The following is a 15,065-nucleotide window of genomic DNA, read 5'->3' as shown; positions in this document are numbered from 1 at the left end:
AAAAAAAAAATTAAAAAAAAAAAAAAAAGAATTAGAAGACTGCTTTTTTTGTTTTAACTATCCCAAACTAGTATCTTCAAAAATGCTTAGAGTATTCCCACTAATATTAGGTCAAAACTATCACCATTACTACTTAACATTGGTCCTCAAATTCCAGTTATTGCAAAGCAAGAAAAAGAAGTAAAGCGGGACTATTAGAAAGGTGTTGAATTTATTATTTGCACATCACATGATCATTTACAACATAAAAAACAAGTAAAGAGGTCAGTTATAAGTATATAAAAATCAATAGCTTTGAAGGGCACTGGGGTGGCTCCGTCGGTTAAGCGTCCCAATCTTAATTTCACCTCAGGTCATGAGCTCATGGTTTGTGGGATTGAGCCCCATATCAGGCTCCAGAGCCTGCTTGGGATTCTCTTTCTCCCTCTGTCTCTGCCCCTCCCCTCTTCTCAAGCACACGCATACTCTCTCTTAAAATAAATACACTTAAAAAAATTAACAGCTCCAAAATGTTAGTTTAAAAAACCCAGATTACATAAAATGGGTGTTATATAAATGTATTATATTAATAATAGCAACAAAAACATAAACAGAAAATGTCAAACCTTTAATGAAAGAGTATGCCTTGGGGGGAGGACTGGATATTGTCAAGAGGCTGTTCGCCTTGAATACATTTATAAATTTAATATAATTCCAACCAGAGTGACAAGGGGATTTTTATTTCGAACTTGACTAGATATCTGGAAGAATAACCAAATAAAACACATTGACAGTCACCAAGAGCTGGGCTTGCGTGGCAGATCTTAAAATGTGTCCTAAAGCCTCAGTGACCCAGGCAGACTTGCCCGGGCAGCTCTGAAAGGTCAGACAGATTCTTGTGTGTGACACTCAACACACAAGTGCACACTAAGAAATCAACATGAGAAGGTGAAGGTGCTCATTTTTTAAATGAGCAGTTCACAGAAGAAAGATTGCAACTGGCCAATAAATCAATAGTTTTTGATGCAAAATAAAGCAGGATGTCATTGTTACCTACCTAACTGGAAAACAGGAAAGACTGTTGGTGAGGATGACTGTTGGGGAGATGAACCTTCCTGGACACTGCTGGGGAAGTGACCATGCCTGCCTGGCATCCCTGCCTCGTCTTCCTTTTTTTAAAGTGTATTTTATTTATTTTGAGAAAGAGAGAAAGAGAGAGAGCCCTTGAGTGAGTGGGGGAGGGACAGAGAAGGGGAGGGAGAGAGAGAGAGAGAGAGAGAGAGAGAGAGAGAGAATCCCAAGCAGGCTCTGCACTGTCAGCACAGGACCCAACTCAGGGCTCCATCTCATGACCCGTGAGACCATGACCTGAGTCGAAATAAAGAGTCTGATGCTTAGCTGACAGAACCACCCAGGCCCCCCCCCCCGCTTCTTTTGATAATGGTACTCTGATATTTCCATAAGGAACTACCAACTTTCTCCCATAGTCCACGTGCTTTAGGTGGGGCTGATCTCACTCACCCCACCTCCACCCCAGGGATAAGCAAAGACTCAGGTCAGTAAAGGACATAACTTTTGCTTTAAACATCAAGAAAGAAAGCTTCCTTTCCACTGTGGTTGCTAAGGTGGTGGATTGTAGTTCAAGTTTACCTGGAGACAGTACTGCTCAGAGACAGAGCAAGACAATGTCCAGGCAGCATGGTTTGAGCCCCTGGATCCAGTCATTCCTGAAACAAGATGTACCTTCCTCACCCCCAAGGTCCTAGCCATGTGGGCCAATGCCTTCCTTTTGCTGTTGTTACTCAGTTAGGTTCCACTTAGCTTTTTGTCACTTGTAACACTCTGACTAATACACCTATCGATCCTGCAATTCCCTTTCTAGGAAATGGGCTAGGGAAATAATCAGATGTGTGTTCAAAGTTTAATGTCTAACGGTATTTTATCACAGAGTTACTTATAAAAGCAAAAAATTAGAAACAACAGGACATTGATCAAATAAATTATAGTATATCTATAAAAGACACAACAATTAAAAATAATGATTTAGGAAGTTAGTTAAGGAAGTATTTTTAGGATATGTGCAATCAGTAATTCTTTTCTTTGTGCTTATATGTTCATCTTCATTTTTTCTTAATGAGCAAATATTTCTATAATTAGGAGGGTAAAAACAAAAGTATGTATTTTTTTATTTTATTTTTTATTTTTTATTTTTATTTTTTTTTTCAACGTTTATTTATTTTTGGGACAGAGAGAGACAGAGCATGAATGGGGGAGGGGCAGAGAGAGAGGGAGACACAGAATCGGAAACAGGCTCCAGGCTCTGAGCCATCAGCCCAGAGCCCGACGCGGGGCTCGAACTCCCGGACCGCGAGATCGTGACCTGGCTGAAGTCGGACGCCCAACCGACTGCGCCACCCAGGCGCCCCTATTTTTTATTTTTTAAAATTTACATCCAAATTAGTTAGCATATAGTGCAACAATGATTTCAGGAGTAGATTCCTTAGTGCCCCTTACCCATTTAGCCCATCCCCTCTCCCACAACCCTTCCAGTAACCCTCAGTTTGTTCTCCATATTTATGAGTCTCTTAGGTTTTGTCCCCCTCCCTGTTTTTATATTATTTTTGTTTCCCTTCCCTTAGGTTCATCTGTTTTTTCTCTTAAAGTCCTCATGTGAGTGAAGTCATAGGATTTTTGTCTTTCTCTGACTGACTAATTTCACTTAGCATAATACCCTCCAGTTCCATCCACGTAGTTGCAAATGGCAAGATTTCATTCTTTTTGATTGCCGAGTAATACTCCATTGTATATATACACCACATCTTCTTTATCCATTCATCCATCGATGGACATTTGGGCTCTTTCCATACTTTGGCTGTTGTTGATAGTGCTGCTATAAACATGGGGGGGGGGCATGTGTCCCTTCGAAACAGCACACCTGTATCCCTTGGATAAATGCCTAGTAGTGCAATTGCTGGATTGTAGGGTAGTTCTATTTTTAGTTTTTTGAGGCACCTCCATACTGTTTTCCATAGTGGCTGCACCAGCTTGCTTTCCCAAAAGTATGTATGTTTTTAAAAATCCATGATTAGAGAAAATTATACATACCATTGATTTATCCATCTTTTTTTTTTTTTTTCCTCATCATCATATCTTTTACTTCTACTCAATCTCCCCTGGTGATTTTATGTTTTTAATTCTTAAAATTTATTTATTTTTTTAAATGTTTATTTTTGAGAAAGAGAGAGAGAGAGAGAGAGAGAGAGAGAGAGGAAGAGGCAGAGATAAGGAGACAGAGGATCTGAAGCAGGCTCCCCACTGTCAGCCCAGAGCTGAATGCGGGGTTCGAACTCACAAACCGTGAGATCATGACCTGAGCTGAAGTGAGACGCTTAACCAAATGAGCCACCCAGGCGCCCCTCCCTGGTGATTTTTTAACCCACCTTACCAGGTAATATCGTTCTGAAGAATGGGGACTGTTATTTCTATGTTCAATGCAGTTGCTAGCCCATTGTGGACATTTAACAAAATAACATGTAATTGTACCTGGCAAGTACTCCCTTCAGGAATTTTGTTGTGATATTAGGGTCAAAGTGGTGAAGAAAACCCATCCAAGACATCCAAGAAAGCTCAGGCCTTCCACCTCCCTTACCTCTCTTACCGAACTTCCCTTCCCAGCAAAGTGTTTATCTCGACCCAACACACCTGATTTTGTTTCTGTATATTCAGCCCCAGAGATTGGGTGGATGTGGACTGATAATGAGGGCAAGGTGTCCTCTACTCTTATCATTTTATTTATTTTTATCTCTATGAAAATCGGATGCTATACAATCCTGTTTTTTTTATCAGCAGCAACCTCAGTTGTGTCCAGAGGTTGTCGTCATGAGCATCCATGCCCAGTAAAGCCTGGGGGTCTCTTTTAGCAAAAGAACACTCTGAACTAGTTTCCTACAACCGTGCTATCCTCTATGGTAGCCACAAGCCACATATGGTACTTAAATTTAAATTAAGTAGGGGGTGCCTGGTTAGCGTGGTCAGTTAAGCAGTGGGCTTGATTTCAGCTCAGGTCATGATCCCAGGATCGAACCCCACTTCAGGTTCTATACTGGGCATGAAGCCTGCTTAAGATTCTCTCTCTCTCTTTCTCTCTGCCCCTCTCCCCTGCTTGCACTCTCTCTTTCTCTTTTAAACAAATAAATGAATAAATAAATTAAGTAAAATAAAATAAAAATAAAAATTCAATCCCTCAGTCACACTAGCCACACTACCAGGGCTCCATTGCCACACCTAGCTGGGGGTTCCATATGAGATGACTTAGACACAAAACATTTTAAGCATCCCAGAAAAATCCTGTGACAGTGTTGGTCTAGAAAATACCTTATGCTCTCCCACCTAATGGAATTTAAAACAAAGGAAACTAATTCTTAGGATACCATGTTAGCCATGAGCAGAGATTGTAAATATCCCTCTTCCGGGCAGGACAAGAGGGAAATTCCTTTGTGTTAAACTTTCTGTACTCAACTGACGTTGGAGGCTTAGGGATCTTTATGAGAATTTGTTTTAGAAGGAAGACAAGAATTAAAAAAAAAATCTTCTAAGTCGGAGAGGATTTTTTTCTTTTTTGCTAAGATTCTTTGCTCTTTTCCATTTTAATCCAGTCTATTTGGGGATCCCAAAAGTTGATTTGATGGATTAGCTTTCTGGAACAACAAGGGTCACACTATTTTCTCAGGCCCTCTGCCTACTCGTTACTTCTCCAGAGTGTCAACAAGCTCTTTTCTTGTTTATTGGATATTGTTTTTAACCACTGACAAAGATCAACAATTTAATAGGACTGCTGATGAAAGTTATAAACTGTTACAACCCCTATGCAGAGCAATTTGGTCTCTCTATCAAAGTTACAAATGCACATGGCCTTTGACCCAGGAATTCCCCTTCATGAATTTATCCCACAGACATACTCATGCAGCAAAAATGACATCTGTGCCAGGTTATTCACTGCTGCACTATTTAGAAACTTTAGAACAACCTACATGCCCATGAATAGGGATCTGCTTAAATACGCTATGTCATTCATATAACAGAATACTGTGAACACACATACCATATAAAAGGGTGGAAAAGCTCTTTATGTGCTAGCTGGGAACCATTTCAAAGATCTATTGTTGGGTGAAGAATAACACACCATTATTTGTGTTTTTGAAAAGGTATAGAGTAGAGGAAGGATGTAAAGAATATTTATGTGTGTGGAGAAGAGTGCCAAAAGCACTTTGCCAAACCTGATAACTTTGACTTCATGGTCTAGCAAGGCCCTGGGGCCTGAAGAATGACAGGATTTTAATGGGACATCCCCTCACAAATATGAGGTTCTGAAGGTCCACCCCTCTCTGAGAGAGGCGGGAAATGGGGAGCTGTAGGGGGTGAGGGGTGAGAAGGAAACTTTAAGGACATGTACTGAGGTACCATTTCAGTGTTGTATCATGTGGATCAATTGTCGATTAGAAAATATATTTAAAGGGGCGTGTGGGTGGCTCAGTTGGTGAAGCATCCAGCTCTTGATTTTGACTCAGGTCATGATCTCATGATTGGTGAGATCGAGCCCTGAGTCAGGCTCTGTGCTGACAGCGTAGAGCCTGCTTGAGAATCTCTGTCTCTCTTTCTCTCTGCCCCTCCCCTGCATGCACGTGCTTTCTCTCTCTCTCTCTTGCAAAAAATAAGTGAACTTAAAAAATTAGGAAATATAATTTAAAATAGAAAAACATTGAGTTTTCCAAAAGACTCCCTCACCTTAAACCTTTCTTTCACAGTTTTTGTTAACTGATAAATTGGGAGTTAGAGGAATGGCTTTCATATCTGGTAACATGACAGACTGGGTAACCCTACTGAGTCTCCCTCTGAGAACGGCTAATTATGACAGATGAAATATGAGACGTGTCTTCTTGAATGTATCTGTGATCTGGGAAGAAAGTAAACAATCCCTGGACAAGGACCAGAGAAGAGTGCCAAAGGCACCTTGCCAGACCTGATAACTTTGACTGACTTCATGGCCTAGCAAGGCCCTGGGGCCTGCAGAATGTCAAGATTTTAATGGGACATCCCCTCACAAATACGAGGTTCTGAAGGCCCACCCCTCAGGGAAGAGATCAATTTAAAATACCACTCCCCCCCCCCCACACAACAAATAAAATACAACAAAACAAAATAAAATAAAATACCACCCTCACCTCCAGCAGTCTACAAAGAAAGTAGCCTTTTTCTTTTTTAATGTTTATTTATTTGAGAGAGAGAGAGAGAGAGAGAGAGAGAGAGAGAGAGAGAGATACAATGCAGGTGAGGAGCAGAGAGAGAGGGGGAGACAGAGTGTCCAAAATGGGCTCTGCACTGACAGCAGCGAGCCCAACCTGGGGCTCCAAGTCATGAACCATGACATCATAACCTGAGCCGAAGTTGGATGCTCAACGGGCTGAGCCACCCAGGTGCCCTAAAAGTAGCCTATCTTAAATCTTGGCACGGAGAATGGGGGGAACTCCTTCTCTACCTCCATCCACAAGAAATCTTAAACCCAAGCTGGTTCCACACAGGCTGCAGCCTGAACTTCAGAACCTCAAGGTGAAGATGTACAGTGGTCCCTGGAAGATAATGTTCTCTAGTGCCTGACAGAATCAAGCACAGACCCTTTCTGGAAGAACCCACTTTTATCTTTGGACTCAAAGAATTTCTACAGAAAAGGGAGATGAAGGGGCACCTGGGTGGCTCAGTTGGTTAAGCGTCTGACTTCGGCTCAGATCATGAGCTCGAAGTTTGTGAGTCTGAGCCCTGCGTTGGGCTCTGTGTTGACGGCTCAGAACCTGGAGCCTGCTTCAGATTCTGTGTCTCCCTCTCTGTCTGCCCCTCCCCTGCTGGCACTCTGTCTCTCTCTCTCTCTCTCAAAAATAAATAAACATTAAAAAAAAATTTTTTTAAGAAAAGGGAGATGAAAATTGAGAAGATTAGTAAACACTCAAGGAAACAAGGCATCACAAACAGGAGCTCACAGAACCCAAATGTAGAATCCGACTTGCAAAATCACCGAATATTGAAATGATCAGAGCTGGAACATTCGAGAATAAAAGAGAGACTTCAAACTCTGAGTAAGAGCGAAGGGTTTTAAAAAAGAACCAGGGTTGGGGTGCCTGGGTGGCTCAGTTGGTTGAGCGTCAGACTTCGGCTCAGGTCATGATCTCGCGGTTGTGAGTTCAAGCCCCCATCAGGCTCTGTGCTGACAGCTCAGAGCCTAGAGCCTGCTTCAGATTCTGTGTCTCCCTCTCTTTCTCTCTGCTCCTCCCCAGCTCGCGTTCACACACACACACACTCTCTCTCTCTCTCAAAACAAAAACAAAAACAAAAACAAAAAACATGTAGAAAAGAATCAGGGAAGCCTGGGTGGCTCAGTTGGTTAAGCCTCCAACTTCGGCTCCGGTCATGTCATGGCTGGTGGGTTCGAGTTCCTGGTTGGGCTCTCTATTGTCAGCGCGGAGCCAGTTCAGCTCTTTGATCCTTTGTCTCCCTCTCTCTGCCCTTCCCCCCTTGTGTGCTCTGTCTCTCTCTCTCTCTAAGCATTAAAAACAATTTTTTTTCAGAGAGAACAAAAGAGAGCTCATAAAAGTAAAATATATTTACTTTACGTATGCGTGAATTCCAATGGAAGTTTGTTCTCACACAGACTATGAAGCATGTGCTTGCCCACCAGAGCTCTGTGTGTGGCAAACACTGTAAGCTGCCCACCCAACACAACCCAGCTTTACCTGGGCATCAGGGGATCTTAGCTTCCTTCCGGGGAGCCACGCCTCCTCTCCAGCCCCAGGGCCTGAATCCTGATTGGTCAAACTCTAAACCAATCCCGGTTGTCTGTTCTTTTTGCCAGTGATTGATGGGCAAAGGGTTGTGAAGCCATTCTAGGCGTTAAGATACGAGGGGGAGTCGGCTGGGGGCTTTGGGAAAAGAAAGTAGCCTTCTCTGCCTCTGTAAAGAGATAAATGGAGAAACACAGCGCTTTTCTAACTCTAGCCATTGCTGTCTGCAGTGTGAAGCACGGAGCTACAGCAGCCATCTTAGGACCGTGTGGGGAGCTGGCCTAGAAGGACAAACCAGTACTCTGAAGGTAAGGTGGCAAGAACCTGAGCCCTTAGTGACTCAATTTTGCTCGTCAATTAACTAACTGGAATCATCTGACCTCCAGAATTCTTGCTATACGAGATGATTCCTTTCACAGTTGTGTACGCCGTTTTGAGTTGGGCTTTCAGTGATTTGCATCAGGAGGCTTCTCGAGGGACAGCCCACACTCTCACACTGCGACACACACCTGGGGCAGCAGATCAAACCCAAACAAGAGGAGCAGGGACTAAATTCACAACCAGTTGGCCGCTCCCCTGGATCTTCTAGAAAAACTGTGGTTGGCCTCTCCCCAACCTCCAGAGGACAAGGGTCCAGGGGCAATGGGATGTGGTCTGGCACTTAGGAACTGAAGAAGAGTATCTGCTTTGCACCGAGAGTTCAGCTTTTGACGTCATTCGTGTAGTTACTCATTACAAGTGTGTAGACACTAGGTAGGATGTAAGGACAAACAGTGCTGTAGAACAAACAGGGTGCATCTTCTGGGGCCCCTCCCTTCCACGCTCACCAATCCCCTTGTTGGTGCCAACCCCACCCCTCTCCACAGGTACCGGTCCCTCTTGCAGACTCTTTGACAGGAGGTAGAATTCTGTACCATCTGAGAGTTTGCGTGTGGGCTGGATCAGGCCCAGCGTGGACCTTGCGCACTAAAAAATCAGAGTGAGCTCTTAAACAGCACCCTCCTGCTTTGGGGTGAACTCTATTCCCTAGCCTATTCCACACCCACTCGGAACCTAAAGAAGGGCTGGAGTCAGACTGTCCTACAGAAATCTATTGATTCATTCCAAGAGGAGCTCGCCATGCCCTATTTAAACCTCTGTGGTTTTTTTTAAAGTTTTTATTTAAATACCAGTTAGTAAACCTACAGTGTAATATTAGTTTCAGACGTACAATATAATGATTCAACACTTCTATACATTACTCAGTGCTCGTCACAAGTGCACTCCTTAATCCCGCCACCAATTTCACCCATCCCCCCATCCACTTCCCTTCTGGTAACCATCAGTTTATAGTTAAGAGTTTGTTTCTCTATAGTTAAGAGTTTGTTTCTTGGTTTGCCTCTCTCTCTGTCCCCCTCTCTCTCTTTTTTCCCCCTTATTCATTTTAAACCTCTATGATGTTGCACATTCTATTTACTCTCCTTGCTCACCTGCCGAGCTCATACTCACTCTTCAAGGCCAGCTGAAATATCATCTCCTCCATGAAGCCACCATAATTCCCAGTCTCTCTTCACACCATTATCCCTCCTTGACAAAAGAGATCACCTCTTTCTCCACACTCCCAGCATGCTTTGGACACATCTTTGTTCACTTGGTATTGAAAATCATTTGCTTGTGTGTGTGTATTTCCCTCTCACACATTGCTACTCTAATATGAGTACACATATGACTGAGAAAACCGTAATTTCAAAAAGATTAAAATAAGCCCTTTATGAGGATATATAACAAACTTCTACAATCAACAATAAAAATAACAAATACCCAATTAAAAATGTGCAAAGGACCTAAATCAACATTTCTCCAAAGGAGATATAAAAATGGCCAATTGCACATGAAAAGATGCTCAATTATCATTAGTCATCAGCAAAACCACAGTGAAATGCCACTTCATACTCACGAGGATGGAAAAAACTGATAATAACAAGTGTTGGTGAAGATGTGGAGGAACTGGAACCCTCACAAACAGCTGGTGGGAATGTAAAACAGGGTAGCCACTTGGAAAACAGTCTGGCATTCCTCCAAAAGTTAAACATAGAGTTACCACATGAATCAGCAATTCCACTCCTAGATACATACCTACTAGAAAGGCAAACATGTCTACACAAAAACCTATACATGAATCTTCATAGCATCATTACTCATAATAGCCAAAAAGTAGAAACAGCCCAAATGTCCATCGACTAATGAATGGATCAACAAAATGTAGTATATCCATATGATGGAATATTATTTGGCAATAAAAAGGAATGAAGTATTGATTCATGCCACACCATGGATGAACCTTGAAAACATTATGCTTGGGGCTCTTGGGTGGCTCAGTCAGTTGAGAATCCAACTCTTGATCTCAGCTCAGGTCATGATCTCATGGTTCATGGGTTTCAGCCTTGCATCAGGTTCTGTGTTGGCAGTGCAGAGCCTGCTTGGGATTCTGTCTCTCCCTCTCTCTGCCCCTCCCCCTCTCATGCTCTCTCTCTCTCGAAATAAATAAAAACTTAAAAAAATAAAATAAACCCACCACATTATGCTTAATTGAAAGTAGCCGATCACATGAAACCACTTATTGTAGGATTCCTTTTCTTTTCTTTCTTTTCTTTTCTTTTCTTTTCTTTTCTTTTCTTTTCTTTTCTTTTCTTTTCTCTTCTCTTCTCTTCTGTTCTCTTCTCTTCTTTTCTTTTCTTTCTTTCTTTTTTTTTTTTTTGGTATAGGATTCCAAATATCCAGAATAGTAAATCCATAGAGACAGGAAGTACATTAGTAGTTGCCTAGGACTGAAGAGGTGGGGGTGGGAACAGGACAGGGAGTGCTAACAGGCATAGTGTTTCTTTTTTGGGTGATGAAATTGTCCTAAAATTGATTGTAATGATGTTTGCACAACTCTTAAATATTGTAAAAACCATTGAACTGTACACTTTAAATGGGCATATGGGCGTATGTGCATGGTAAGTGAATTATATAATATCAATAAGGCTGTTTTATATATCACATAAATACATTAAAAACAAAGCAAAAAAACCTCCAAACAGAGCCAGCCTCCAGCCTTCTTCCTGTTTCCACAGCAGAGGTTTCTCTCCTGTTTGCCTTTAATCCATTTTATCTTCCTGTTGACTAGAATCCACCCAGCCAGCAAACTCATGTTTGCTCTGCGGTAACATCCCGAGGATGCACCAGGCCCAGGGCCTGACACTTCTCAGCACTGCTTGCCAACTAGGTCAGTGTTAGGGAAGGCAAACAGCCCAGGCTGGCCCCGTGGCTATTTCAGAACATGACAACATGAGGGCGTGAGAAGCAGCCAGAGAGAGCCCCTCCACAGGCTTCCCCTGGATAGGACACAGGAGGCCTTTACTTCTGGTTGAGACTGCTTACTGACCCAGGAGGTAAAGCTGGATACCGAGGCCTGGGACTGGAAATAAGAAAGCACTTCCAGAGGACAGGGACCGACTCTGGGGAGTCATGACAGTGGAAAGGAAGGGAACAGAGGCTGAGCAAGCACTGTGCCATGAAGACTCCTAGCTGCCTTACACACTGATCGCGTTCAATCTTCCCAATGATGCTGTGAGGTGTGAGGGAGGGATTCTCATTACTCCTTTTTACAAATGATGGGACTTAAGTTCAAAGAGGTGAAGTAACTTGCCTAAAGTTGCATAGCTAGAAGTGCTCGAGCTGGATTCTACTCTTTAAAAAAAAAAAAAAGATTCATAATAGCCTAACTATCCCCCCACAGTAGTGGACTGGTTAAATTCATTATGCTTCATTTATGCAGTGGGACAGTATGCAGATACTAAAAGAATTAGGCATGCATTAAATACTGATATGGAATGATCACTGATGACTTAAAAAAAATTTTTTTTTAAGTTTATTTATTTATTTTGGGAGAGACCGAGAGAACATGGCAAGTGGAATAGTCTTTCCTGACCCCTCAGCTTATGGAGATTGTATGGTTTTCCTTTTTAAAAAAATTTTTTTAATGTTTATTTATTTATTTTTATTAAAAATTTTTTTTAGTGTTTATTTTTGAGAGAGAGAGAGAGAGAGAGAGCGCGTGTGCATGAGTGGGGGAGGGGCAGAGAGAGAGGGAGACACAGAATCCAAAGCAGGCTCCAGGGTCTGAGCTGTCAGCACAGAGTCTGACGTGGGGCTCGAACTCACTAACTGTGAGATCATGACCTGAGCTGAAGTCTGACCCTTAACTGACTGAGCCACCCAGGCGCCCCAATATATATTTTTTGAGGTGGGGGGACAGAGAGAGAGAGAGAGGGAGACTCGGAATCTGAAGCAGGATCCAGGCTCCAAGGTGTCAGCACAGAGCCTGATGCAGGGCTGAAACCCATGACCTGTGAGATCATGACCTGAGCTGAAGCTGGAGGCTTAACTGACTGAGCCACCCAGGCGACCCAGTATGGTTTCCCTTTCTTGCTCCAGGTTGGTTCCTTTCTCCATAGCAAAGCAGATTATGTCAGCAATAGTCCAGTGCCTGCCTGTCTGGCACTCAAAGATAGTAGGTGCTTAATATGAGTTAGCCTTCCTTCCTCCTCCTCCCCACTTAAATGATCTCTCAACAAAGGTAGGGAGAAATGAGGCTTCCCTTCCTCCTGGAACATATGTAGACTTCGTTTCTCCTTGAGATTGCTCAATTTCCCTTCCTGTGTTTGCAGTTTCTCCAAGTATGTGACTTGCATTTGGCAACTCTTACCCTATGGCAATGGGGACAGTGGAGTTATGCTTCACCTACCACGTTATCCTGCCACAAAGTCAAACTGCACTCATTGGCCAGACCCACCTGCCCCCTGTCTCTGCTGAGAGCTCTTCTCACCCTAGCCAGCTCTGGGACCTGTCCTGTCTTCTCTGGGCCCCAGTCCCATTAGATGGAGGACATTTCTCTCTTTTTTTTCCCCCTCACCACCTAGCATTTGAACCCCTTTCTTATGTCTGGAGGACCCTTGACTTTACGGTCTTATTAGGAGGAGGCACCCACCTCTCACTAGAGAAATGGAAAATGCTACGCTAGAGTTACGTTCCTTATTCTCCTCTTTGCAACTAAGGCCAGGGCATGTAGTCTAGGCTTACCAGACAGAGGGGCCTGCACCAGACTTTGGTGGGTAGCTGGCGGTAGGGGGGCAAGCAAGGGACCCCAGAGCATGTCCACTGCTGGTGGTGAAGAACACGGCAGGTCTGGATTCCCAGCACAGCCTGGGCAGCAGAACTAGTTAAGACACACACAAGGGAAGTTCCTCCGTTTGGGGCTGTGTCCCTGGCAGCTCTGATCCCAGTCCTTGAGTCTCCTGGGAGCGCTCATCCCCTTTTTGAGACCTCTTCTCTTAATTTAGTCACTCAGTTTCTGTGGCTTATAGCAAGGAACTCGGACGGTTTTACAGTGACAGAGTCTCTGATCTGTCCCTCTGAGCCTGACTTTCTCATCAGTCCTCACTTTAAGCAAGAGAAAGGGGACACGGAGGCACATGGCTGGTTCCATTGGTTGAGCGGGCAACTCGTGATCTCGGGGCTGTGGGTTCAAGCCCCATGTTGGGTGTAGAGATTACTTAAAAATAAAATCTTAAAAAAGAGAGACAGAGAGGGGCACCTGGGCGGCTCAGTCGGTTAAGCGTCTGACTTCAGCTCAGGTCATGATCTCACAGTCCGTGAGTTCGAGCCCCGAGTCAGGCTCTGTGCTGACAGCTCAGAGCCTGGAGCCTGTTTCGGATTCTGTGTCTCCCTCTCCCTCTGACCCTCCCCCGTTCGTGCTCTGTCTCTCTCTGTCTCAAAAATAAATAAACGTTAAAAAAAATTAAAAAAAAAAGAGAGAGAAAGGGGACGCAGAATGCATCTCAGGAAAGGTGTTCGTGTGCTCACACTGTCCTTTTGCAGCCCTCCACCCGGCGTTGTGTAAAGTATACTGGACTCAGAGTAGCAACCCTGTGTGTTAGTCTTCATTTTGTCAAAGCCACCCCAGTGACCTGAGGCGCATGGGGGCGGGGCTCTCATTCCTTTGGCCTTTGCCTCTGAGCGCCAAGATGGCAGTTCCAGCCATTACAGCCATGCACGAAGAAGGAAGGCGGCTGTCCAGCTTCGAGAGGGCTAAGGCTTTCCAGAAATCCCTGGTGGGCTGGTGCTCCTTCAACATTGGCCAGAACCATGCCCCAGAACCCCCAGCCGCAAGGGAGGTGAGATGCCATGTCTTCCACAGAGGAGGAAACCAAGGGAAGTCAAGGTTGGAAGGGCAATGGGTCCAACCTACCGTGTCTGCACAGGTTCTGAGAGGGAAGCATGCAGCGCCGTAGGGGCAGAAGTGGACACATCTAATCCTATCAGGGGTGCTGGGGGTGATGGGAAAGGGCTTCCCAGGCTAAAGGCCCAGCTTAGCAGCGTTCTAGGCAGAGCCAACCACAGGAAGCGCAGGGGCCGTGCTCCGGAAATGAGGCCCCATCGGTCAGAAGGGGTCAGATGCTCACGAGTTCGGTCTTCCTCAGCTATTTGCTGAATCGTCTGGGCTGCTTTGGAAATAGATTTCAAGGCATTCTCAGATTTACCTAATCGGAACCTCCAGGTGATGCCTGTGAGTGTGAGACAGTTGGCTCCAGTCTCAACCAGGGGTTCTAGAAGCGTAGGTGCCAAAGCTAAAGCTGCCCACGGGGGCCCCACCCTGACCACAGAAGCAGAACAGGAGTCTAGCAATTAGGGAGCTGCCTGCTGAGGGATGGTCCTGGGGGCACTGCTAACCCATCAGTTTCCTGGGGCCAGGAATGAAGGAGGACCAGTTCTGCATGGTAAAAACAAACCCTGGAGAAATAGCCACAGAGTCTTCTAGATTCTCTCTGGGTGTGACTGAGGCTGCACCTTCTCAGGCTTTTGGCTCTTCTCAAAGCCAGTCCAGCCAGGCCCGTGCCCTTCCCAGGGGACCAGAAGGAACTGGAGGAAAGATGAATCATCAGAACAGAAGGTCGCACTCTCCTAGTTGGTGCTCACCCGCCCCTCAGGGCTTCCGCTACTGCTCGGCCCCTACCTCTGTAAACCCTAACTCCCCACCTCCCCCACCATGGAGTTAGTCCAAGAAAGGTGCAGCTGTAAGTTGCTGGATTTGAGGGAGGGGAGGCAGGGAGAGGCACCCGTGGTGCTGGTATCTACCCTCTGCACTGGTTTAGAACTAAAGCAGGACAGCCTGCTCCCAGCATCACTGGTTTTGCAGGGCAAAACTTCATTTCTCTTGAGTCGGACATATGTCCT

At 44.6% G+C, this 15,065-nt stretch overlaps 1 long non-coding RNA gene across 1 annotated transcript in view; it reads left to right on the top strand.

The window, feature by feature from the left end:
• The window catches only part of LOC121017172 (uncharacterized), a 41,490-nt gene extending 32,466 nt beyond the window's left edge, over positions 1-9,024 (top strand). The window contains exon 3 of the long non-coding RNA XR_005784652.1: positions 8,039-9,024. This is a non-coding gene — a long non-coding RNA (uncharacterized LOC121017172). The remainder of the gene's footprint in view (positions 1-8,038) is intronic.
• The last annotated feature ends 6,041 nt before the right edge of the window (positions 9,025-15,065 follow it).

The sequence above is a fragment of the Herpailurus yagouaroundi genome, unplaced genomic scaffold (assembly GCF_014898765.1).
Source record: "Herpailurus yagouaroundi ecotype Mexico unplaced genomic scaffold, PumYag 215, whole genome shotgun sequence".
Taxonomy (NCBI): domain Eukaryota; kingdom Metazoa; phylum Chordata; class Mammalia; order Carnivora; family Felidae; genus Herpailurus; species Herpailurus yagouaroundi.
Note: the sequence above shows the minus strand (reverse complement) of the source record. Positions and strands in the feature narration are given on the sequence as shown.